The sequence below is a fragment of the Pezoporus occidentalis genome, unplaced genomic scaffold (assembly GCF_034315485.1).
Source record: "Pezoporus occidentalis ecotype Australia unplaced genomic scaffold, CSIRO_AGI_Poc_V1 ctg10, whole genome shotgun sequence".
Lineage (NCBI taxonomy): Eukaryota > Metazoa > Chordata > Aves > Psittaciformes > Psittacidae > Pezoporus > Pezoporus occidentalis.
The window spans coordinates 2,761,225-2,787,921 of record NW_026912779.1 but is presented as its reverse complement, the minus strand read 5'-3'; the positions used below and the strand labels follow the sequence as shown (position 1 = coordinate 2,787,921).

The following is a 26,697-nucleotide window of genomic DNA, read 5'->3' as shown; positions in this document are numbered from 1 at the left end:
AGGTTAATTTGGAAACCTCATTCAGCGTTTTGGCTGCCTAACAGCCGCTGTCATTAGCAAGAGTCGCATGGTTGAGTTCCAGTGCTCTGCTCTGAAAATCTCCCTCTCTCCACTTGTTTATGTACATGTAAATAAATGAGCAAATAGAGCACTCTTTGAAAAGATGACTTTTTGTGTATAATAGCAACCTGTTAATGTTTTAATCCAATCGTCTGTACTCCCACAAGGCAGGCAAAGGAGCTTCAGATCTGAGTTCTGAACCTTTTCTTAATGGCAGATTTCTTTGGTCAGAAGCAAGTCAAGCTCTCCCTTTGTCATCCTGGCTTATTTTTCAGTCTTGCTGTCTTTCCACAAGACAGCAGTGAGAGATTGCTATGAAACTAATTAATGTCTGACAGACAGATCGAACTGAATATCCAAAGGATTCAGAGTAGAGTTCATTCCCCTTTACAAAACAGAATACCACAAGGCAAGAAACATATAGATGACATTATTATACTAACAAATAGCTGAGGGAATTTTCTTGCTCATTTTATCCAAATTAGACAATTTAAGACAATTATGGTTAAATTCCCCTCCCAGACTGCAGCTCAGTTACCTTGATGTGTTGGTAGTTGTAAAGAGATACATATGAAATATTACCTAAGAGGCAAGCTGTGTGCTTTAGCAGACCTCTATTGTCTCTCCGAGTGCAACCACAAGGGAGAAATAAGGGTCATGTGTCATATATGCATAGCCAAAGTATAGAAGATTTATGACTTAGTGAATATGTAGATGTGCTGGTGTTCTTGACCAAGCTGTGGAAGCTGTCCTTGAGTGCGTCTGAGGTTTTACAGTTAAAAAAGGGGAACACTTCAAAGTGAGGAAGAGACAAACAATTACACACACGCAGCCTCGGAACACTCGGGCAGTGTTCTCTGCAATCACAAAAATAATGACTGCTCATCCTACTCTCTTGGGGGTGGGGGGGAAAATTTCCATATTTTGGCTTTTGAGGCACTTTCAAAGCCATTTACTGCCGTCATTCACACACCGCTGGATTAAGAACCATATGCCTCTTAAAATCAGCAAGAGCGGATTTGCTGATTTAAGGAAAAGGGAAAAACAAATATAAAATAGGCAGATCGAGACCTACTTTTACTTCAAAGGGTTTAAGAATAACACCAGTTTGGAAGTCCACTCATTAAGAAATAGTTCCTAATTAACTGGATAGAGCGACAGCAGAAAATACCAAACGCCAGTGTGTTGACCACTGATTTCTACACTTTTTACTCACCAGTTATCCGTAATTGTTGAGTGCACATTCAACACAAGTTGTTGAGAGGCTTAAGCAGCACTTGTGGATCAGGAAAGGAGCATTTCATGTGCTAATTGTTCTGTCAGAAGTAAGGGATGGTCCTGTGAGTGATCACAGCTTGCTACATTAGATTACAGTGTGATGCTAATTCACTGTACTTTTCAGTGCACTGATTTCAATGGTCAGAAGTAAAACACCTTTCACTGGTCTTACTACTACCAGCAGTTGTGTTACTTAGGCTGCTGTCTGGAAATCCACATCTTATTGGATCTGTGCTGGCTTCTCTATAGATCAGCTCATGAACGTCCTCGCAATCCAGTGTGTCTCACACCTCTTTATACCAACACGTTCTCACCATGTCTGTGACCACAAGGAAAACATGGAAGTAATTGTAAAAGTGACTCCCTGAGTCTGCAACAGCCTGAACAAATAGCTTCAAAAGGGTTATGAGAAGGCCACTGGTCGAACTTCAAAACGCAGCCATCATCTCCTCAGAGTTACTGGTTGCAGTTGATGCTGGGTTGCAGCCCATATGACTCTATGTGTTGCAGCCCATAGAGTCACAGTTCCTGTACATGGCAAGGGGATGGGGAGAGGTGCATTGGCAAACTTGGCACCTGCCAAAGCCAGTAAAACATTTGGTGTCTTCCACCAAATTTGAAATTATTCCTAAGCATTGCTACAAAGGGAGATGGAAAGAAAATGTGCTCCCTCTTGATCTCGATTGCTTGTTCTATTTGCAACCAACTGGCCCAATGATAATGTCATTCCCAGAAGACAGCATGATATTAAAATAACATCAGCATCAATGCAGAGAACAGGGATGCTGATACAGGGTTTGTATCTTCATGGCTAAATTGTAGTTATTAACTTTTCCTAAACTTGTGGCTGATTTTTCCTGTGTCAAGTTTTTTTTTTGGGTTTATTTGCTGCACCAAAACACTATTAAGGACAGATTTGCTTCTGCTTAATTTAGACTTCTCTTGCTTCAACATGGACTCTAATGCTTTGACCCACTTCTTACTGGATATGTTTAGGACACCTAGATACACAGAAACTAAAAGGTGCATTCCTCTTCCCTTTGCCTGGTTATATTGCTGCTGGTGGTAGGAAATGGGGAGCAAGGAACATGGGAATATGATGGAATGAGACAGTGCCAGCTGTGTCATTCCAACAAGGACCACTTTCAGTTTGCTGTTGGATTTGGGGGAACACAGGAACTTGTTTAACACAGTATGTTGTAGAAAGGACCTTGTTTATATCCCTCTTCAGTTTTAGTGCCTGGGTAACAGCTCTTGGGGAACATTTACAAGAGGTTGCATTGATTTCTCATTTCTCTGAAGGCCCCAGCTGGAGCCTTTCATCCTATTTGGGGCAGTGTAATTGGGGAAAGATTTGGATCAGTTGGATGCAGTTTAGAGGAGAACAAGGAGAATAAGCAGAACTTCAGAAAATGTGGCCCATGAAGATTAATAGAAATGGGTTACTGAGCCTGAGGCAAAGCTGTCTGGAAGGGAGTGTGATTGTTCTTTTCATGGATGGAGAAGTCTGCTCTCCCTATCTGTTGCGGACAAAGCAATGGGACTGAAGTGTAGCAAGATTGAAGCTGGATATGAAGAAAGCTTTCCTGGTCAGGGAGGTTGTAGCATCACTGGAGTAGGTTGCTGGAGTCTTTTTTACTGTGTCCTTTGTGTCTCAGGGACCTTTCCTGCCATACGATTTCATGTATCTCCATGGAGTTCCTAGAACTGCTGTTATTCCGATACACTGCTTTATTCCTGCTAAAGAGGCTATATGAATGAAGGAGAATTTCCCCTCCTTTTCCTGGAAAGATGCCATCAATAGGTGGAGAACCTGATTACAAAATACTTGTTTTGAGAAGAAGCGTCAAAAGCATCTAGGAAAGAAGGATCCCAGGGATCTGGGAGGCAGGACTTGACTGCTGTTAATATATACCACTCCCCATCATGGGTTGATAAGTGCTGTGTCTGTCACATGGAGCTGTAAGTGTTTACAGAGCAAACTACAGTTCTCTGGAACAAACTGCTCTTTCCTTTATCAGTTTTCTTCCTTTTCATTTTCTTCTCCCTGTGACTAACAGGAGATCACGGCCCAGTTGTATCCTAAACACTGTTTTATTGTGCCTCAACCTCAACATCAGAGTGTGTTGCATTTCAGCATGTTTGGGGCTTGCCCTACAAATGTATTTGCTGACAGAATTTAGCTTAGAAAATGAAAGCCTTTTGTTAATGAAGAAATTAGCTACTTTTTGTGCTTTGAAGGGTCTGTAAATCTCTACATTTGCATTTAAGGGAGAGCTGCTTCTCTGTTAATCTGGATGAACCCTGAACGGGACTGTAAGGGGACTCAGGCCTGATGGCATGAGTCATTTCTCATCATTCATTTCTTCTTTTGAGGCCTTAAAAGCTTTCAGACAGAAACCTGATCTAAACCTCCCCTTAATAGACATGTAGGAACTCTGAGGACATTGATTGAATAAGACGCCCAAACACATACCTTGGAATTCACTTTTTACTCCTGTTTGAAAGAGCAAACAATCACACGCCTGCAATAATGTAACTTTTGCTTTCATTATGACTGTATTCCCACCAGCTAATTACATTTCAGATACAAAGCCTGTCAACTTCCCTGCTCCACGGTGATAAAGGAACCTGCTGAGTAAAATAGCCACCACTGGTGTTATTTCAGGAAATATCTAGCTACTGTGGGAGAGAGTTCTTGGGTTTGTATTGAAGTAAAGAAACAAAACAGGAAAACTCTGGTAGATTTCTAGTACATGTAAGTGTCTATAATGATCAATAGGATTGAGCAACGTGACTTAAAATGAGTCGTAGTCTTTGTTTAAGGAGCCTGCCTGGTTTTACTTGCATGTTCTTTTTCTCATTTATTGAGAATACTGACTGAAACTGAGACCCTCTCCACTGGGAGTTAAGGTAGCAGCTTTTCCTGTCAGCCCAGGTGGGCTGGAGCTATTCCAGAGGAGTACAGTACAAACAGCTTAATTTCCTCCCAGCTATTTGTTACCACTGATGTCCTGGAGGTTATCACCCTAACCAGCTTCACCAGCTGTCTGGGGAGAAAAACAGTCCTTCTGCACTGCAGTGCTACTGCAGCCAACTTAGTTCGGAGCTGTTTTAACGAAGCCATCTGATTTTTATGTTCTTTTTCTCCTCTTTTTCTTTTCAGTTGAGCAAATGAGAGCGCTCACAGATATGGATTTGCCAGCTGAAACGTGAAGGTGGCATCTCGCAGCAGCAGGGTGGTGAACAGCCAAATCAAGCAGGGGTGAAGGCAGCATCTTTCACTGCATGGCCCTTTCCATAATCCGCTTCTGGGTGGAACATAAAGGCGCTTCCAGAGGTAGGTTTAGAGGCCCAGCTGACAGGTGCTGACTTGTTTAGCTGCTGTGTGTTGATTGCATTTGATTGTGTGCCCATAACCTGAGCAGATTCCAGAAAGGAGTTATATTCTACTTATGGCAAGTTCCTTATGCAATACATCATGCTTTTGGTGTGTAGCTTGGCCTTGGTGCAGCACTCATGGGAAGGAGTGAACTCAAATTAAGTGTGAATGAGGCTTTGAGGGGAGCTGGTGCTTTCCTGCCTGACCTGGCCCATGTCAGAGGACATATTGCTGTTTTGAGCTGTGATTTGGAGGAGGTGTTCACCCACCAAAGCATCGCAATATAGCTTCTGTCTCACTCTGCACCAGGGCTGAGGTGCCTTACTGTGTTGTCTGAAATGAGAGGAATAGCAGCGCTATGAGGAAGGGCTGGGAGATAAGAGTGAATGGGAGGGAGGGGTGATGAATTCTTACTTAATTGCCCTCAGTAAATGAACACCAGATGCTTAGGAGGACACCCTTTCTGCTCAAGAAGAAGCTCATGTCCAATAACTTCAGCTTTATAAAGGCTCTCGCGGTAGGTTGAGAGTCCAAACACACAGCGGCATGGCTCTTCAGTTATCTGGGTATCTCACTTAGCAAAATCAATAGCAAGTGGTGCTTCAGAACCTATATGGATCTGGTTCATAATATGTAGCAATGTGTCCAGATGTTTGGCTCAGTTGAGGTGAATGGTACTTGGCCAGTGGTCTGGAATGAGTACTGTGTGAATTACTACTTCTTGGTTTTGGTGTGTCACTCGTGAACTGTGTGATGCTCATCCCTGTTCTGAGGCCTCAAAGCCTGTGTACAACATGTGTTCCTGCAAAGACCTCAGAGTCACACAAAAGTGGCACATTGGCTTTCTGCAGAGTTTTTTTTCCCATGGGAAATGGTCACCCTGAAAGGTCTCCGTTGCTATGACATGAACATAGTCATGGGCACGTGTCAGTCTCTGAACCTTTATGCTTGTAAATATCTGCTGGAAACTGTGTGTGATTTCTAGGACACAATGATTCAGACCCTCTGCTTTGCTGATTAACATGCCACTACCTTCTTCAGTGCAATAACATGCTTTTATGCTAGTAAGAATCTGTGCCAGAGGACTAAGGAAGCAGGAGTGTATAATCAAGTTTTACTCTAATGTTATTAAATAGCTCTGGCCTTGGAAACGAGCACAAATACTCCCTTTATACATGAAATGGGCCTGAATGGTTAGGTAGATGTACAAGTATCCTGTTGGTTGAACACTCTTCATGCTGTAGTTGTTCTTCTGAGCATACTTGGAGTTTTGAGAGGAAGTGGTGTGGACACGGTGGCTTAAAAAAGCCCTAATACTGCAAAGTAATTTTTTTCCATACATTTTCAAGGGCATTTTTTCTTATGCATTGCACAGGTCCTAAATACATAAGATACATCATTACCTGCTGGCTTGACCCATTGAGTAAACAATACTTGGGTTTTCTTAAGTATGAATATATTACGTTCCTCCATATACAAATGGAGTGCAATGGCTTCAGTGTGGGGAACATAATACAGGTTTTAAACTCCTGCCTAATTATGCACTTAACCAAGCCATGAGGACAGTTCCTTTAGAGCCATTCTGGCCTGTCAAGTAAATAATATGCATTTTACAAAACCAACTAATTATGGATTTACCCACGGGACTGTCAAAGATCTGAAGATGCAGGTAAGTAATATGCACTTTACAGCTAACCATGCATGGGGAATTTGATTTAATTAAAAATGTGGTAGGTAAAAAGAGTAAACAATGCCTATCATCTCTCAAAAGCCAGGAAATTCAGGTTCAGTTAGCTCCTGTGCATCTTGAAAAGTCAATGTACCAGTGAGAAATATCCAAGACCAGGATTCACGTGGGTAGAAGGATTTTCTTTGAAGGAGATCTCATTGCTTTCCTGGAGCTCTGTGTGACTCAAAGTGTCTCTTCTGGCCATCAGGATGTCAGCCTCAGGGCTTCTCTTGAAGATCCCTGTGCAGGTTCAGGGTTGGAGTGCCCAGCCTCTGCCTTTACTCACACTTGAGCGCTGGCCTCAAGTTTAGGGGAGATTTATGTTAGGTATAAGGCAGAAGCTCTTCCCTGTGAGGGTGCTGAGGCGCTGGCACAGGGTGCCCAGAGGAGCTGTGGCTGCCCCATCCCTGGCAGTGCTCAAGGCCAGGTTGGACACAGGGGCTTGGAGCAAGCTGCTCTAGTGGAAGGTGTCCCTGCCTGTGGCAGGGGATTGGAACTCGATGATCTCAAGGTCCCTTCCAACCGTTCCGTGAGTCTATGATTCTATGATTTTTCCCAGGGTTTTTTGTACTACACTGGCTGCAGGCCTGACTAGGGAAAACAAAAAGAATGGAAAACTGGGTTAATAAATGTGTTTTATTAATATGTATTTGCCACGGTGCTGGTGGAATTGGTGATTCTGCTTAGGGGGTATGAAGAGGATTTGCTGTAAGCTGCCGTTGTGCTTTTTCTGAGCACCAGAAAAGAAACACTAAGGCTTGAACACTCCATCACATGTGTCTTTGAAACACATTGTATGGAGAAGAAGGCAAAGGTGGCATCGAGACTTCTCAAGGGGTTTGAATGAGGGAAATACCCTGAGCTTAATCCTGCCATGTACCAAGAACACTGTGTGCATCTTGGTGTGTCCCTAACCCTCTGTATACATGACTGCATGAAAATTCATGCCTGCGGAAGACTGATGTTTGTGCAGACTACCTTATAATTTATCAAACCAAGGAAATCCAGATCTTGGGTGAAAGGATAATTAGGAGTGTTAACTAGGCTAAATGAATAGTGCAAGTGCTTCTATGTACATACGCATACTTTGATGTGCTAAACCAGTGATTTCTTCACTGAAGGCTTTAAGAGGTAAATCTGCAAGACTGCAGACAGCACATTTCCTTAGGAAAGAGTCACTTGACACAAAAGCAGTAAACAGCCAGTTAATGGTGACCCATTATTCCACTTCTCACACATATGTACAAAGCTATTATTTTATTTTTATTGAGCTTTCCTCTTTTTTTCCTGAAGTCTGAAAAACAGTGTTGGGATGGCTAAAATACACCGGTCCCCTCTCAGATTGCTGGGTGATACACAAATACATTGTCTGACACTTTCCCCACCCAGTTTTGTGCACCAAAGTTGCGTTCTGCATATAAATTCCTGCAAGCTATGGAGATCACAAGTATGAAATCTGAAACTCCTGGTTCTATGATGATAAAGGGACGTGTTCTTTAAAAAAGCCCAGTTTTGCTGCAAGCAATGAACATGCTATGTGGAAAGAGACCTAGATTTGAAGTAGAGTTTGAAATGCTGCAGGGGTTGCATTACATCCTTCTAACACTTTTTCCTTGGTCAGATAGAAGCTTTTTATTGTTGTTTATGTGTTTACTTTGTGAATATTAGATTGGAAAACTTCTATTAACCCTCTTCTTGGCTCCTTTTCTCCCCCTGCTTTCCCTGTCACTCACCAACTCTGCATTTACTGAGCATCGTGGTTCTGTTTCAGAGCTGCAGAACTGTGTTGTTTAACCAGAAAAACATCTCCAGCATTTTCTCTTTCCTTAAAAACACCCCATTCTTTTTAAAACACAAAGTGGATTTGTGCTGTTTGATTATTTACTGAAACCAGATGCAGAAATTTATTATCAAGAAATCAAGTTTCATGCTTGGAGAGATTGGAGCACAGTCAAATGAACAACCTGCTTTGTGTTTGAACTGTATTATGGTCTCACCATTCTGCTCTGTTTCTCACCAAAAAAAAAACCCCAACCCAATAGCAGTGATAACTGCACAAAAAACCCCAAACCCACAAGTGCTGTTTATTGCCTAGAAAGAGCTGGGTTTGCTCCTACGGAAAGCAGAGGAGTGGAATGAGGTAGTGGCAAGCGGTGAGGGTTTCAGGACCAAACACTGCAAATAAAACTCACCTGGAGCTTTTGAGGAGTGAAAGATCAAGACTGCACTGAACAATTCCTTGCCAGCAATTGCCTTGACCGTTGGGTCACCATTGCAAAAATAATATGATAATCTTTACATTAACTTCAGTAGTTTTCTTTGTGCCAATTGCTCCTATTGTTACGAAGCTCAGCTAAGCTGGCATGATGGGAGGTGTATTACTGGACTGCTTAAGAGAAGACTTGCTTGAGTTCTCAAGCAAGGTGAATAGGACTTGGAGAATCTGACAAAAAATGTTTTATCTGAGCTGTTCTCTTAATTAAATTAGTCCCATTCCAATAGCCAGCTGAATAGTGATGTCAAGGAGGAGACAGCCACCTTACGAAACCTTTCCTGTAAAACTCCCTGTATTTTTAGATCCTTGGATTCTTTCAGTGCCATCTGTAGCTCACACATCGCATTCTCCACCATGCCATTACCTTCCAGAAGGAGATGAAAAATAAGGAATTATTTTATCTAGGTCAGAAAGGGAATACACTGAGAAAACTCCTCTGTGAAGGGAGAAATCAAGCCACCGCACAACATTAGGGAACACCAGGTGCTTTAATTTAGATATTCTTTCAGTATTACCCATTTTAGCAGCAGCACGTCAGGATCATGTACGAGCCGATGCTGATGTTATTGCTGGCTTAAACAAATTCTTGCCTCAGCTTTAGGCAATTTCAGAAGCCTTTTGAGCTCCTTGCTTCTCTGGTGCCCGATGGCCAAATCTTGCTCCTGCTGTCTGTTGGGGAGCTCTTCACGAATGGGTACCTTTTGCTGCGTGATTAAGACCCACAGGATCTTAGGATGTGTGTGAAGGTTTCCTCTTGTCCGAGCAAGGAAATTGTGTGGGTTTTTTCCTTTAGCATTCTCCCAAAGTACACCAAGAATTCAGAGGGAATTAGAATAACAATTTCTGTGGAATTTTCTTGAAGCAGAGGGGAGAACTGTGCTTGCCCAGGGCTTGACAGCTCTCGACAGTGCTGCAGCAAACGCGATGCGGAGTGTGGGCTGCGTACCGTAGAGTGTGAGTGCCCTCTGCTGCAACGGGCCACGCTGCACACGCTGCAGAACCTCGGTTTGCTTTTACTCTTCTTAACCTCCCAACAAAGGTGTTTTATCCTGGTGATGCACAGGGAATGTGCTGGTGGCACCGGATCTGATTGAGGACCGGGCTGTGTTCTACGCTCGGTTGGATTTAGTGGTGCCAGCAGTCAGTGGAGTTTACTCAGCTGGCACCTATTGTAAATATCATTCTTATGAACGTTTCCAAAGCTGTAGTAAGAAGCTCTGTGAATAATTCCATATAGATACATGAATAAAGTGAAATGCTTTGAAGTACTTAAAAGTAAGTTTTAATATATTCCCTTAGTGCTCGGGTCATTTACGGTCAGAGTTCCCAACTCATTTATATATAACAGCTTAAAGGGAAAAACAGTAAATCTTAAGTTTCCCAGGTGGAGCTTCTACAAAATTCAGCAAATCTATTTAAAACAAAGCATTTTAGCTGTTAAGCATCCATATTATTTTGTGCTTCTCCATATAACTTCTACTGACAGCAGCTTTTATGGAATACTAATATTCTCTCACACACATTGCATATCCAAAGCTACTAATTACAAATCACATTTTACACAAGCTTTGAAAAGGAAGCTCCAACACTTTGTAGAATATTCTTTTAAATAGCCTGGTACAACATTAAATAATCATTAGACAAAGATTATTATAAAATCAGGCTGCCAAATTACTGACTTTGTGTTTTCTGCAGCCCTAAGCCTTCATTTTTTCCTCAAGCAAAACTCCCACTGATTTGAGAAACGCGAGTTTTAGGTCTAAGTGAAACACCCATATGAACTGCACTGTAGCTGGATATGGTATTTCGGTACAATCTAGAAATCAAGTGCAGATTGTATATTGTGAACCTGCAACTGGGAAACTGCTTGTTTCCTTGCCAAGTGGTCTGAGGGCATCAATAAGATCTAAAGTAGCTTCACAGGTATTCCTGTGAATGTCAGTTGGAAACGACTTTAAAGTGAATTCCAGGTTCATGATAAGCAGCGTGTTGAGATCTGCCATAAAAGACAGTTCTTCAGTTGGAGACCGGTGGAAAAATGCAGCCTGTGGTAGGCTGTAATGAATGGAAGCAGCTTACATGGTATCTCACAGTGACCTCTTTTGAAAAAGGCCCTGTAAGAAAGATGGTGAGATGCTTTTTAGCAGGGCCTGTTGTGACAGGATGAGGGGTGATGGTTTTAAACTAAAAGAGGGGAGATTCAGGCTGGATTTGAGGAAGGAATTCTTAACAATGAGGGTGGTAAAACATTGTGAGAGGTTGTCCAGAGAGTGGCAGATGAACCAACCCTGGAGACATTCAGGGCCAGGCTGGATGTGGTTCTGGGCAACCTGATCTAGTTGAAGATGTCCCTGCTCATTGCAGGGGTTGAGCTTTGTAGGTCCCTTCCAACTCAAACTCTTTTACTATTCTATGATTCGCTGAAAATGCCTCCATTCTTTTTTTGTCCCCAGTTCAGCACTATTCCGGATAGAGCCTTGAGCAATTTCAAGTGTCACCATGAAATGAATGCAGTGAAAAATCAATACCATTACAATTTAGCGCCACACAAGTTAGCTCAAAGTGACTGTGCTGTAGAACTGACTGGAAGGAGCATCCCACAAGTAGCGCAGGTGGCGCAATACATCTGTGCCTCCTGACACCTCGGTTCAAACACGCGTTAGTTTTGTTGGCTCAGATCAGTAGTTTTGCCTGCTCCCCACAATGATGTAAATCAGAACTAATTTAGTAGTCCCTGCCCAAGAAATGTGTATTGCAAAGCTCTGCAAATCAGGACTGAAATGCCTTGACAAAGCCGTGTGTGGTAAATTCATGCAGAGATATATCTTCCCTGTATCTTCTGCTGCTCCGTGCTATTGTTCTTTTGCTTCCACAAAGATTGAAACTCACCTCAAATCTGGAAGATAAATCAAATTCATAACCTTAAGTGGATATGCAATTCCATAGAGAACAAGCCTGACAAAGACAGTGAGGCTAATACAATTGTAAGACAGCCGACTAGCCTAGGGGTTTCCTTTGATGTTCCTTCTACTGCAATCAGACGTTGGCACACATTCAGACCTGGTGCAGCAGGAGCTCTTGAGAGCTACATGAGATCCTGGGCTAATGAGACTGTTTTGAGCACTGCTTGCTAAGTTCATGGGGAATGTCAACGCTTCCTGCCCTAGGAGGTCACAAAGAAAGATGCAAATATGTGGCCAAGTTGAAGGTTGGGCTGAAACTTGAATGAATGACATTGAAGGTCTGTGCTGAGAACCGGCTGGAAGCAGGAAACGCTGTTATCTTGGATGTCAGCATTTCTAAGTGCTGCTGGGTAAGTACAAGCATGGAAGAGAAGTAGTGTCCTGAAACTACAGTGCTTTTTACTTTCAGTAGCACATCGGGTAACTGCAACTTCTTCACAATGCACATGAATTCTGTCTGTTTGGATAGTAGATCCTTAGACTGGATCTCTTCACCCCATGTCTTACACAGGCAGAATTTTAAGAGCTAAACTTAAAACTGAAATAGGTTCTGGAGTGTTGGGATTTAGCCCTTCGCCTGAAACAGAACTCTGGATCCAGGCACTGTTTAGTAAGCTTGGCCTTCTTATAAACACCATTTGTCTTTTCAGTTTAAAAGCATCTCTACAGGGAGTCGTGGGTGAGCAGGGCTCCCAAGAGCTACCTTAATACCATGCCATGAATCACCTAGTGAGCTGGCTGCTGTTTAAACACCTTCGCCTTCAGCTCTGCCATCCCTCCTAGCACCTCATTCTCAGCTGTGTAAGGCTGGGGAGTTGCTCTCATGAGAGCTGCTGAGAATATGATTCTATGAAATATCATAGGTAGTTTTGAAGAGTGCATCTTGTTCAGTATCACACAGTACTATAAACATTTTGTATAGGATCTCTCATATAACGTGTCTGACATTGATTTACAAGCTGTTAATATATTGCTGCTCTGGAACTGGACAGAGTAAAGCAAATAAACTAGCTGAAGCTGAGCCTTCAATGAGAAGTAGTTGTTGCCTCTACTGTTACCAACTTGGTTGTCTTTTTGGTGCCTCACTCACAAAACTTAAGGAGGTGGCAGACTACTGTTTGTGCTCTTAATGTCAGAGCTTCCTTTTATGTGTTTCCCTTTAGAAAAAACGGGTTTCAAGCAGTCAGAACATACGGTCTTGTAACTCTACAAAATTGTAGCTTTATTAACTTCATGCAAGTTGTTACCAGGAGAGTTCTGTGCAGATATTGGAATGAAATCCGTACTTCTGCAGGAGCATCTACACGATTCTGAAGAAGTTAGCATGGCACAGGGCAAGTGTTTGCTCCAGTGCTCTCAAAACATAATGTGAAGCCAGAAATGAAGTACAAATTCTGGTTCATATGCTCTGTACCTTTCCTGCCTTCCACACAAACCCATGAGGTGCAGCTTCCTGCATTTCTTCCTGACACGTTGCCTTGCAAAGACCAAATTCAGAAAACTCATTTCACATGCCTGGTTTATCTCCATCATTAATTCCAGTTATGTCCATGTGGGATGGCCCAGCCCAATCACTGTGCATGCTACCATTTCCTAGGTGGAAAGCATGTGTAGTCCTCTGTCTTCCTGTCTCTCTTGTAGGGTAGGGAGATTTTGACGTGTTCTTCTCCATCTTGAGGTTCCTTCTGAAATTGCCAGTCTGGTTGCTCAGCAGCTTTTGTCCTTTTATGTGGATAGCATGGATATTTTAAATAGCCACCATAGAGAGGATACTTCTGCTGTAGAATTGGAACCAATTTTGGTGACTGTCTGTGAAACCCAAGAAGCCATAAGGGCTTAATTGGTCCAGGAGCCATATAGAATATTTTTAGCTGTTTTAAGCCCTTCCATCTCTATGCTAACAGTGCACATTTGGGAGGATAATTGTATATCAATTTCAGATGCAGGTTCCTTTATTGAGAGGAAATATCAGAAATTAAACCTTTACAAGTATCCAGAAGCAATTATAAAATGAGTAGATTATAGCGGTAATACTGTAAATGGAAATGCACTGAAATGTCAAAGTACTTGCCATAAAATGTAGCAATAACATGATACTAAACACAATATAGAGAGATTTCAAATATTAATACCTTTATTATTTTCTCTATTAATACTGATAAAGTTCAAACAATCATCACCAAGCTGATCAGGGGAATAATAATATCATTACCATCATCTGCGGGAGGGAGCTGTAATGGTGCTGTCATTCTGTCCTACTGGAAGATCACTTACGAACCGAGCTGGATTCTGACATAAATCCCTGGAGGTAAATGACAGGACATTACAAGGCTCAGAGGATAATTGTAAACTCGCATGCTAATGACTCAGACTTGTAAAGATACCAATCCTAACAAAAATGGGAACAAATAGTAAATTAATTTTTCAGCTTGGTTGGCACTGTCTGCTCGGGAGAAAAGTTCATTGTATCTGACGGCTTAGTGAGCTTTGCTTGCTCTATTTATTCCACTCCTATTTCCTTTATGGGGATCTGTACATAATACACCACCCCTCATAGCTGGTTTATTTAATGGCCTAATCAGCAGGCAGCTGCTGGAGTTTTAGCAGGATTGAGATGCCTTATTCCTGCAGAAATGCCTGCTTTGCAGAGAAGGCTTCTGAGCTGCTCAGACCAGGAGACCTCTGACACATGCAGGTTGGTGCAATACTTGAACGTCTTCTAAAATCTATAGCTACTACTCTATCAGCTTGGGTGATAGATCAAAGTCTACACATATGTCTACACAGTGCTTAGGTGTCAGAAACAGGGTAAGCAATATCTGCATCTAACATGGAAATTCCGAGCACAGCCCTGCCACTATGTCTATAGTACCTAATTTTAACCTTCAGTATGTCCATATATTTTCATGTGGCTGAATTCCATTGTCACACTCACCAGCATGAATCTGTCACATCTTACTGATGCTGAGAGGATGTAACTTTGTCATCTGCTGAGCACTCTGCTTTTCATGAGAACGTGTTCCTTGTGCCTCTCTTTAAAACAGCGTGTCACAGGAGGCACTGAAGGCGCAGACTTCATATTAAGCATGCATGCAAGTGCTCTCTTGGATTGGGAACACAACACTCACCTTCTTGTGGGAGCAGAGCCAGGCAGGTAAAAGCAGAAATTAGTCCTTCTGTTTCTTGAGGCCACACAAAGAACACAATGCAATCTTCTTTGTTAGTGATGCAGACTATGCGTGTGCCTATGGGAGATTTTCTTACTGTGTTTATCTCCTTTTTCTTACTATGTTCAAGTGAGATGGTCATTAAAAACTGTGGGGAGCAGAGTACAACTAATCCTGTGTTTTTCCTCTTCAAAATAGATTTTGCATTGATACATTGATTTTTTGGTTTGTATGAGCTACCAACATCTGCCAAATTCAATCACATCAGTGACTGATTTTATTAGAAAGAACTATATCAAATAGTTCTTTGCATTAATAATAATCATTAGATATTTACATTCAAGAGACTGAATACATATAAACCGTTATATTACTTAAAGATACAGATACTACTAAAGGACCCTATTCTGGGTACCAGATTTACCATCAGGGGCATTGCTAGCTGCTAAGGATGGGTTGAGGAGCAGCAGGGCCTCAGGCAGAGCTGTGGGCCACGTTTGTTGTTAAGGGATGGAGTACGTTTCTCCTGCACTGTGGAGGAGTCTGCTGCTCATCATGTACTTCACAGGTATGGTTTGAAAGTTGTTTTTGTTTTAGTAACAACAACAACAACAACAATAAGAATTTGCAGCGGAGCAGCCTGTGCATTTAATTATAATACTGAATATTAATTAATAAAACACATCAAAAATAAGTTGCTGGCTGCTGTATAATTAGCTATCTACACCCATCAGATCAAAGTATGTAAATGAACTACATTCTAATAAGCCCCACTGTTTAGCTCAAGAATGATAATGAATCTAATTTGCCTGCCTTAACTTAGCCAAAGCCACTAACTATGTGATTTTCTTTTCTTTGTACATTTTTCTGAGCTGGTACAAACCCGAGATAATCAATAATGGGGAATAGTCTCCTGAGTGATTCCCACTAATGCTAATGGGAGTTAATTGCTTATATTTAGAGGAGACTGTGCAGTTCTGGCACCCCAGTGAATATAAATTACACAGTGGTGGAGACTGCACAATGGGCTAAATCATCCCCACCCACAGGAGGAGGAAAGCTATCTGGGGGAAAACTGCTTTATTCCTTCTGCAGCATCTTGTCTGGATGCTCACAGGAGGGTTTTGCTGCCCAAGTGAGAGTGGTCTCATGGGGCATGTCCCAAGGCTCCTCAATGGACCTGAGACCTGTGAGATGTGTCCTTGGTGCCCACAGCCCCACGTTGGTGACCCCTGCACACTCTGCTTTGTGTGGCTTTAGAGTTGGCAATGCAAGGCTCGGCGTGCCGGGAGGAGCCGGCTCTAGGATTCCTCCTATGTGTCAGATGGATGTAGCCATCCCAGCTTCAGACTCTACCGTGTTCCTTTCAGCTCTCTGCTGAATAACCACAGAAAAGGGAACAGCATCTTGTCTGTACTCCCACACTTTTCCTGTCCCCATGTTTCACTTGCATTTTGTCCTCCTCTTCATTTCCTCACACCTGCTCCAGGGCACAAATGATAACCCTGCCATAGACTGCTGGCACCAGAAAGTCCCTGAATTCACTGGCACAGGGCACAGCAGCTGTGGGGTTTCATTTCTCCTTTGTTGTCTTGGCATCTGCTCACTGCAGTTCAGCATTGAAGGGCTTGGAAAGTGCAGCTGGAAGAATAGCATCAGCTCAAGGCATTTGCAGCTCCTGAGGTGGGGTCAGGTAGCCACAGGAGGACCCACTTGCTCCTCTTTCTTCATCCGGGTAGTACTGCTTGGAGGAAGGTCCTAGCCAGGAGATCTGGCACCTTGGACATGTCCCATGGTGAAACCAGTCTCTGATGGGTGATACTCCCCTATTTCCCTCCTTGGTGGCACAGGCATGGTACTAATGTGGGGAAACAGGGTTTTTACCTTGTTTTTACCTTTTTTGATAAGGAGTTTGTCAGTCCCTGTTTTGAAGGGCTGTGCAGGGACACTAGGTTGTCAGTTCTCTCATTGACATCATGGAGAACTGAAACTCTGCCACTTCACTTCTTAGTCTCTGAACATTCTATTTAAATTAAATTGGCCTGACATGCCTCTATCCATTTTTAAACAAGAAACAAGACAAAACAAACAAAGGCGATTGCAGTTTAGCTGAGTCTGTGAAAAGTGCTGTATTATCTTAGTGACAAAAAACCCCTATAGACTTACTGGAAGATGAAATTCTGCGTATTGTTAGGCTATAATTTAGGCACTTCAGGATTTAAAAAATTATATGGCTGAGTTATTTACAGCAGAAGAGAGGGAGTTGTGCCTACAGATTAGCTTCTTGTCATCATGTTTTTAAATCTGTAATGGGCATAATGGAGTCAGCTGTACAATGGTAATTTGCAAAGCCCCATTGATTTCAATGAAAGTGCAATGAGGATGGTTAAAGGTATTGGGAGGGCTGGTGCTTCCAAATGAAGAGAGATTAAAAAGGGCAATATTAGTAAAAGGAACAAATAGAAATGAATGGGATTAGATAGAAGGCTTGCAGTACTGAAGTCCAGGCACAGGGTAGCTGATCACTAGAGTGAAATCTGCCTGTGTTTAAACAGAAGTCAAAAGGTTTTGTGCTTCCATGTAAAGTATCTGACTTCTAAATACATGTTCTCATCTCTCAGTAGCTGCATTCCAAACTGATGTTTGCATCTACCGACTGCTTTTTAGGTCACTCATTGCTCTTATTTTTTATCAAATGAGGAGGAGTGCTGCGAACACCAGGAATGTGTGGATGGCGCCTGCTTCAGCTGGGAACAGGAGCAGTGCCAAAGAAGCAAGTGTAGCAGTGACCTGCTTCCAGTTGCTCGCAGCTTTGCCAAACCTGAACCACTGGAGCAGAAGTTCTCTGCTCCAGCTGTCTCCTTTAAGCTCAAACTTTTGGACAACTTTGGCTGAAGCGTTCCAGAGATGAAGCTGGGAAGAAACACAGGATAACCTTTTCACTGGGTACCTCAGGAAGCCATCCATGCATGCTGGTGGAGAGGCAGTTGGATACCACCAAGGAGTTCTGGATTTGTCACCCCAAGAACAAGACATGGCTAAAGGAAGTATTTGAAGCTCAGTGTGAGTCAAGAGTAGGTGAAGTCAAAAGTGTTTTCAAGGACCCTCTTGATTACTGGGCATAGAGGAGTGTAGTTCATGCAGTGAATCAGTGTCCTGCTCCCTGGTTCAAGCTCAGTGCCTGAAGCTTCCCAGCTCAGCTGATCTGGAAGGCTTCAAAGAGGCTGCTTTTGAGCTCCCAGTGATGAGTTTAACAGTAAAGTGTCACCGACGTGACCCTCGTTCCTCATCCAGTGAGCAGTAAGAGCTTGTCCTGGCCTTTCTCTGCCTTCTTAGTATCTGCACTGGCTTCTGCTGTGAGCAGTTCTGTTGGTCCTAGTGTGAACTTGGCACTGCCTTTTGCACAACATGAGCTGAACCAAGAGACTCAACGGCCCTTTTTCTTGTTTCTTTCTAATCAAACACTATCACATTAAACCGCTTCACAAAGTCCTCTCTTTATTGCTTACCAAATCCTTTCCCAGAGGAATGTCCTGTTACTCTGAAGGGAGGACTGCTGTTTTGCGGTGACATCTTTGCGGCAGTATCTCGAGACCGTTCCAACCAGGAATGGTGTTTCCTTTCACTCTTGTTGAGTATCTCCCCAGATATTACCAATGACAGCTTTCAGGAATCAGTTGTTAAGCATCATCAAGGCTTAAATCAGTGAAAAAACGATGACTTATTTACTGACAGCAGGTTCAGCATCATAAGAAGTGTGAGTATCAGCAGTGAAGACCTGGAGTTGTCAGTTCTGTGCCATTTTGCTGTCATTGTTGGTATTCAGCATTTAATTTTTATGCAGCCAGCATCTTTACTACTACTATTACAAATGGTTCTCTGAGGTTCAATGATGTTCTCATGCTCACATGAGAATGGTAAGTAGATGAAGACAGTTTCTGGTGTATGGAAAGTACTTTATGCTAATTCAATATCATGCTGGAGAAGAATTCTTACACATTTGCAGGTCTATTTTATTATTCTCCTTTAATTCCTGTCTTAAAGCTCTGTTGTGACAGGGGATTAGGCATAAATTTAACAGCAACTAGGCAGCTGGTGTGCAGAGACCTCTGCCCAGCAAGCTGACCGCTATCATCACAGTGGGTTTTTTAGCTCTTTCCTGTTTGTATGTAAACACATACTGTGCCTTGCCCTACATTGCACTTACAAGCACTCTTCAAAGTGTTTTGTGTTCGTGTGACACCTAGCATAGTGTTACTAGCAAGTGTCAGAAACTTGCGTATATGTGTAGGTATGCACATATACATGTATGTACATGTGTGTGGGGATGTGTTTAGGAAGGCTTCTCAAAATGGTCAGTAAGACATGCCACAGGAGACCCCATTTAAAAACTTCCTTTCACCACTTCAGTTTTTCTTTGTAAGGACATTTCATCCTTTCATGATAATAATGATCAAAACTTCTTATTTACAACATAAGCAGAGCTCTCTTCCATGCACTAAGGAGTCAAAAACTTGCTTTCTTACTGTAAATCATGACTTTTCTAGACCTGTGTTGTGACGTTAAGCCAAGTGAACTGTCCTGAAGCGCTAGAAACAATTTCTTTTACATGAGCTTGTCATCATTTGTTACTGTTCTCATCATCAGGGGTCCAGGAAGTTTTATGTCTGGCACTGAGCATGAAAAGGTAGCAATCCTGCCAAGGAACAAAAAGAAGCATCAAGATTCATTTCAAGGTGTTCTGTGTCTCTGCATTTTCAGGACTCAAGGCTCTGAAGCAGCTAAATAGTTACATCAGTGCTACTTCCATTGAACCACTTTTACATGACTGAGCTATAGGCTCTTTGTATAGAAGGTCTGAATCACCAAACATCTCATTTCAGGCAGCAATGTTAACAATAAAAATACTACTTCATTATCTTTGTAGATAGTCAAGTGTATCTAGATTGCCTTTAAATTCCAACTTCACTTTTGTAAATCGTGTTATGATTAAGGCACGCAACAGTGCATCCATTGAAATAATTGTATCCTCTGCTTTTAGGAAGCAGGGGGATATTTGGGGAATATATTTGTATGTAAATTGCATCTTTTGAGTTAGGAGACATATTTATTTTAAAAGAGACTCTGAATGTCCCATAAGACTGCAGGGTTTTGTGGCCATCTTTTGTATTGGATGCAGCAAACTCCACACCTCTGTGCACAGAGACAACCGCCTTGTTTGCCAAGACAATTCATTGTAAAATGAATTTGAAAGCCATTACATACCTCTGTATATATGTGAGGGGATAGAAAGGGGATAAGAAAAGTACATTTTGTCAGTCTTTCTTTCTCCGTCTTTATATACGTAAATATAGTGGGGCCTCTGGGATGACGCTTCTCTCTTATTGTGGTAAATCTATTGACTTAAATGAGATAACTTGTGTAGAGAACTGACATTCAGATCAGTGATAGAGCATTAAGGAGCTCATTTCTGTGTGGTTGAGCCTGGACATAAGTGCAGTTTTTCAATCCAAAGTGTATTTTATTGTGAACTATGTTCTTATACTTGAAAGTAATGTGAGCTCTTTATCTGACATTGACAGTCCAAATGTGGGATTTCAGTGGAAGAACATCTCAATTGCATCAGTTAGACTGACACAAGCATCAAATCCATGATCTATTCTCACATTTACTCACATCTTTCCTTTTTGGTTAGGTTTATCCAGGAAAAAAACTTGGATCCTTAGAGGTGAGCCGTACATTGCAGCAAATGGACTTATTTCCAGGGTATAGAACTGGTTCTTGTTTGTGTGTTTAAACTCATTCTGTATAGCTCCAGCTACAGGCTAAGACAGAATGTTTCCTAGCCAAAAGGAAAAGAAGAAAGAGAGGCATACCTGTGGCACTTCATTTTTCTCAAAATCACACCTTTTGGACCTGATACAAAGCCTCACAGCAGATTGCAGGCTCTTCATTGCTGTCAGATAGATTTGGGTAGCCCTTCCCTGCACTGGGGCTCCCATAATCACCCCAGCAAGCCACAGCTAGTGGGTGTGCTCATAGAGCCACAAGGAGAAGCAGTGTTTTACAGACAGGCCTGCAATCAGCTTAGTGTCTGATACTCATTCAGTTCTTCAGAGCATGTAGCAAATGATCTGGGAAAGTGTTTCTTTAGTGAATTAAATCTTAAGAGAGCATTAAGCAACCTGCAAGATAAATGCAGCACAGAAACATGGGAAGCTGACAGAAACCTACAGGGAGCTGGTTAAAATCTACTTCACTTGAGTGGCCAGAGCCTAAGAGTACATAGAGGTCAATATATCCATAATTATTATTACAATTTCTGTTTAAAATATGCCAAGTTCTTTAGGAGAAAAAAAAGAGTTTCTTTAAAAAAACCTTTTAAATTACAGCTTCAAAGCATTAACTTGTCGAGTAGCTTCCTAATTTCCCCAAGGATCTAAGAAATAGGCATTAGGATTCCTGGAGCAAGACAGAGACTTAATATTCTGGATTTTTAATATACAAGCATTTCATATATGTTATACTGAAATGGAGCAGCTAATTTAGTGTGACTTGTACTAACTAGTTACTAGAGCCCATACAGAAGTACTGGTAGCTATAGGGAGAGTATACTCTATTTTCACCTTCAGACTACCCTTCAGCATTTGGGAGAAACAAACATATTCCCATTTTGCAAGTCTCTTTGGAAGGACGTTTTGCTTGTGGAGAAGAATAACTTCTATTTCTGCATGTGGAAAGTTGTACAGGCTGTGAAGAATGCCCATCTTCTTTTTTCCACATACTTATTTTCTACAGCAGACAAATGAAGGATACTTCATGATGATGACCATGAGGAAAACATTACCAGTCCATTATGCAGCACTTCAGGTAATTAATTTTAGCATAGCAAATAAATAATTCCCCCAACAGCCTCATGAACTTTTGTGATAAGTATTATCTTTCCAAGGGTAAGTCACTGGCAGCATCAGTATTAAAAGAATGGGATGCTGAGTTCTAATTTTCTTCCTTATTTAAGCAGGGCAAGTTGGGATATGTGTGTGATAACTCTTCATAATGTCTGTCACGTCTCTCTGAGAAGTTTATCGAGCCAATGACACGTGACGTGCTAATCACATTGTGCTTGAACCCTAGTTCAAATTGACAAGGGGCAGTAAAATGAGGACTAGTGCAGTACCTTCACATCAGAGAATATTCAATGACACACAAGGATCACGTAGGGAAAAGAAATGGTGTTTATTGGAAAGACTGTTGCATGTTGAAGGGTTAAACTAAAGGCATCTCACAAAAGTAGCCTCTCTGACTTCACTGTTGTTATTTCTCATTGTTAATGGCATGAGCCAGATCAGATATTGAGTGCCATGACAAGAGATGGGTCTATTACTTGAACAGAAGCAAGTGCTGTAAGGAATGGGTGTGATGAATTTGCCGAAATTATCAGGTCCATACGGGTTTATAATCTACCAGTGGGTCACCAGCTCCTTCCATATCTAGTATATGTGAACAAGACAGCAAAAGCACGAGTTTAGTCTGAAGGAAGTAAGGGAAGAATGCAATGCCATAAAGAACTGAACAACTTGGGACATTCTGTGTCAGTCCTCATAATGACAAAGTGATCACAGAACTCAAAAGAATGACTGGTTTGGTGTAGTTCATCCTAACTTGACTTCAGGTGCCACGTGTAAGCAAAGTTTCAGCAGTAATATTATCTTGTATTTTAAAAGGGCTGCTATTAATGAAGCTGAAAAGACTTGTGAGCCAGTCATCCAGGAAGAGGAATTAAAACAGAAAGGGCAATTGTGAAAACATACAAACTTTCAGTAGGCTCCCTCAAAAGCCACCAATGCCCAGTGGAGAAGAGCTTTTCCGACGTACAAAGCAGTATTACTTAGACAAGGGAAAGCAGATGAAAAGCAATGGAAAAGGGCAATCAGTTAGTTACTGTCAACTATAGGAATTATAGAAAATGGATAAGGGAAATGAGAGGATGATGAGGAGCTTGGAACAATCAGGGATGAGGTTGTTATGAAAAGGGAAAATTTAACAGGGGCACTGATTCATCACAGCATCTAAGTGAAAAAAAAATCATGTATATAGGATAAATAGGATATATAGAATATATAGAATAAAAAGTCTGATGTTTCCCATAAATATTATTGTTCTTTGGCATCTCCTTTTTAGCAGGAGAACATCCATGCAGTCAGATCAAGCAGTATTAATGAAATACTTCCCATTCCAGCCATAATTCAAGAGTATATTCATCAGGGGTTTCTCAGTGTGGAATGGCACAATATAATGTGTAACTCTGGCTTTGCTATGGATGATCACGTGGATGTGAGCTCTGAGGAGCCAAAAGGGCTAATGAGATTCTTGAATGAATGGGAAAGGAAATTTCAAGGGAATGAGAGAGTTTCTGCTACCTCTGGTTTTGGTGGCAGTGACTGCTGCTGGAGTGCTCCTTGCATGCAGTTCTCCTCTCCATAATTCAAGAGGATGCTGACAACTGGAGAGTGTTCAGAAAAGAATGATAAGAATGATTAAAGTATTAGAAATAACGCCTCAGCAAGGGGAGAGACGGGGACTCAAGGAGCTTGTCCTTGTACGTACACTCTTTCTGGCTCCTCAGAGCACCCTCCTTCTCATCTTGTACTCGATAGTGGAATTACAGGAGGTCACAATAACACTGTTCCACCACAGTATTGCCTTGGCTTGGCATTGAGGAGGGGAACACCTGCTGTTTCTCTGCTATGAAGGTCAATGCAATCCTTGCCTTTAGAGCTTCCCTCCTTATCGTGAGCAAATGTCAAAATGAACCCAGTTAAGACCAAATCACTCCTGTGTTTTCTCTTGAGGCAGTTAATTTTTGGGGTTGAATGTACTGAGCTACCTAGGAAACAGTGGTTGCTGTCCTTGTGATGAGTTATCTGGGTGGCTACAGGCCCAGCACCTCAACATCACAGCGTGTTGGACTTGGGTTAATTTGCACCATGTTACGTTTAGTTCCCAGTGTAAAGACATTGTTCATTGGGCATTTAATTTGCAATGGTTTGTCTGAAAGGACATTGTTCCCAAGGCCAGTGTTTCATGTAAATGCTCAATGACTTTTAGCAAAATAAGAAAAAGAAGAAAATAATTATGGCTGTGTTATTATGGGTAATTTAAATGTCGGCCTTAGTGGAGTACAATGTAATAGAACTTCTCAAGGTAAAACGTGTCCTGATTAAAAGGCATTATGAACTCTCCATCTGCTTTTTTAAAGAACACTGAATAAACCCCCCATACAGTGTGGTGCTTTGGTGATCTTGCACCATTTCTATGAAAAGCTTCAGTTAAATGCTTGTCCTAATGGGAAGCTCAAAGTTTTATCTTTACAGATGGTGCAAAAACAAAGGATAGGTTTTTCCAGTGTCCTTGTTTTGGGGTGGTTTGGGCTAGTCTATGATTCTCTAGTTTGTTCCTATCTATTCCTGTACAATCAGATATGAAATGAGAAAGAAAGAAGGTAAGGCTGTACAAGTTACTCATCTGAAAGGTTAAAGGCTGATACTATAGTGAAATTCATACCATTGTGGAGAAAATATTTAAGATGCTAATTGGAAGTTCATATCGATTATTATTCTTTGAAAATATGGGAACATTTCAAGAATATGGCTATCATAGTTATCACTAGTCCGAAGTATCTTTTGATGCAGTTTATCTTTCCATGACAATGGATTTCAGATCATTTCATTACTTCCAATTTCAAGAAGTATCCTTGGGACCCATCCGTTTCCAAACTGTGCCATACAGAAATGTATATATAACATTAGTTACTGCAGGAAAAATACCAGCTCTTTTCAAGCATTTTAAAAGACTTTGTTATTAAATCAGTTACAAGCTACAAAATACCACAAGAAAGAAAAGAAAAGATATTATTATTGATTCAGTGGCTGATGACAGCAACTGAGATTCTGAGGAATGGATTTGCACAAAACTGATTCCTTAACTGCTGTTTCAGTAACGGGGAATGCTGGATTCTGAGAAAACATGGAAAAGCATAGGGAATTGCCATGTAAATTACACAAAATATTCTGCTGAAGTATGTCTCACAGACTAAACAGTCATTACTGTAAGAATGGAGAAGCAATCCCATCAGTTAAGTGTTTTGCAATTGTTCTACTTGTATTTTCCATCCCCAGCTTTAACCAGGCTGAGGGACTCCTGCTACAGGAGGGGAGAGAGCACCAAAATGCACTGAAGGAAGCAGCATGAAGAGGGAAAAGTGTCAGTAAGGACTGCAGACAAATATGTGAGTTCAGCTTCTTGCTCTCAGGAAGAGCATCACATTTAGCTCTTAACGAGAGCATCACCTAGATTTTAATTTAGAAACAATCGTTTTCTTTAAAAAATGTCACATACGTGGTATTTATGCTATTTTTAAACCATTCTTTTCATTTGGGGGGGGGGGGGAAGGGAAGAGGCTTGTTTCCAGGATAAAGGCATAGCTCAATATTTAATTTCTGGTTTTATTTTGATGCATATTTTAATACTCTGATCATAGATCTGAGAAAAGAAATCATATTATGTATGCATGTAAGTCTCTTGCACCCTCTGATATGCATGTCTGGCAAGCCCTTGAATTTTCAATAGTCTCACACATTCTATTGCAAGTTCCTGTTCTGGAGTCTTGGAAGTGTTAAAGCTGACTTAGTTGCTGTCATTTTGTCCACCTTATCCTACTGCTCTCTAAATGGCACCTTCCTTTCTGTGTTTCATGGCAAGAATAATCTCCCAATTCAGAACTGAACCCAACAGGCATCAGAATCTGTCAGCTCCCTGATCCCAACCTGTTGAACAGCCTAACCCTTCTCTAAGACTGGCCTAAGTCCTGCAGCACCTGTGCTGGTTTATCTGCTGGTCTAAAGCTTAAATATGGACAGCTTTGATGCTGTCTGCAGCACAAAATATGCAGTGTAGCTCTCTGGTTCTCCTCAAAGGGCACTGCATGCTGCTTAGAGGGAAAAGTCCTCACTCTGCAGGATTTGCCTACTGCATGAACAGGAATTGGTCCTTGAGAAAGCAGCACAAATTGGTTTTATGGGGGATCCCTCTATTTCCTCCAGGTGCTTTGCAGGCTTGTCCTGTCCAACATTAAGAAGCCAACTAACAAGGAGAAAAACAAAAGATCCTAACTAGTAAGAGGGAGTTAAAACAGGTTGAAATGGAAACATTGTGTGGGGAAGGTTCACATTTTAGCAGCCAGGAGGTTGCTGGCGAGCTCAGCTTCCCCTGGGCTGGGAGGTGGAGGGCAGCTCCTCTGCTCTTTGGAGCAGAGACGGGAGCAGAGACATCCCCCTCTCCAGAACACACCTTTACCTCAATCCCAGCTGCGAGCCTGGAGGTGGATGAGGGTGGCAGCAAGGGCTGTGAAAGAAATTAGACAGATAAATATGAGTTTAAAGTCTCCAAATGGATCTGCAGGCATCCCGAAGAGCGCAGTAATCCTGAGTAAGCTTTGCTCTTGGCAAACATTTATTCAATGGCTGTTTAATAGCTGCTGACTGACAGCAAGGCTGTAGTGGAATCGAAGTCGCTCCCTTCCCCCCGTCCTTCCGTCAGTCTGGAGAGAGTTCCCTCTCCTGTGAACTGCGAGGGAGAAAAGATATAACTGTTCTTTCTGGAAATTCCACTTGAACCAGGGTTCAAGGATAAATATTACCGCCCCTCGGATACGTTAACTGTTCTTTAATGATGTGATCTGATATTTGAACAGTGGGCGCAGTGCAGCAGAGCTTTGGGTTTGTTGTTTAAATATCTTTGATGGTATGTCATAACAAATTAGTTTCTAAATGTTGCCAATTTGG

The 26,697-nt window shown here is 41.8% G+C and overlaps 1 long non-coding RNA gene across 1 annotated transcript in view; it reads left to right on the top strand.

Annotated features, from left to right (window-relative positions):
• Positions 1-21,724, top strand: part of LOC134158163 (uncharacterized) — a 103,258-nt gene extending 81,534 nt beyond the window's left edge. Inside the window, exons 3-4 of the long non-coding RNA XR_009962622.1 lie at positions 4,505-4,678; positions 21,653-21,724. This is a non-coding gene — a long non-coding RNA (uncharacterized LOC134158163). The remainder of the gene's footprint in view (positions 1-4,504; positions 4,679-21,652) is intronic.
• Positions 21,725-26,697: the final 4,973 nt, after the last annotated feature.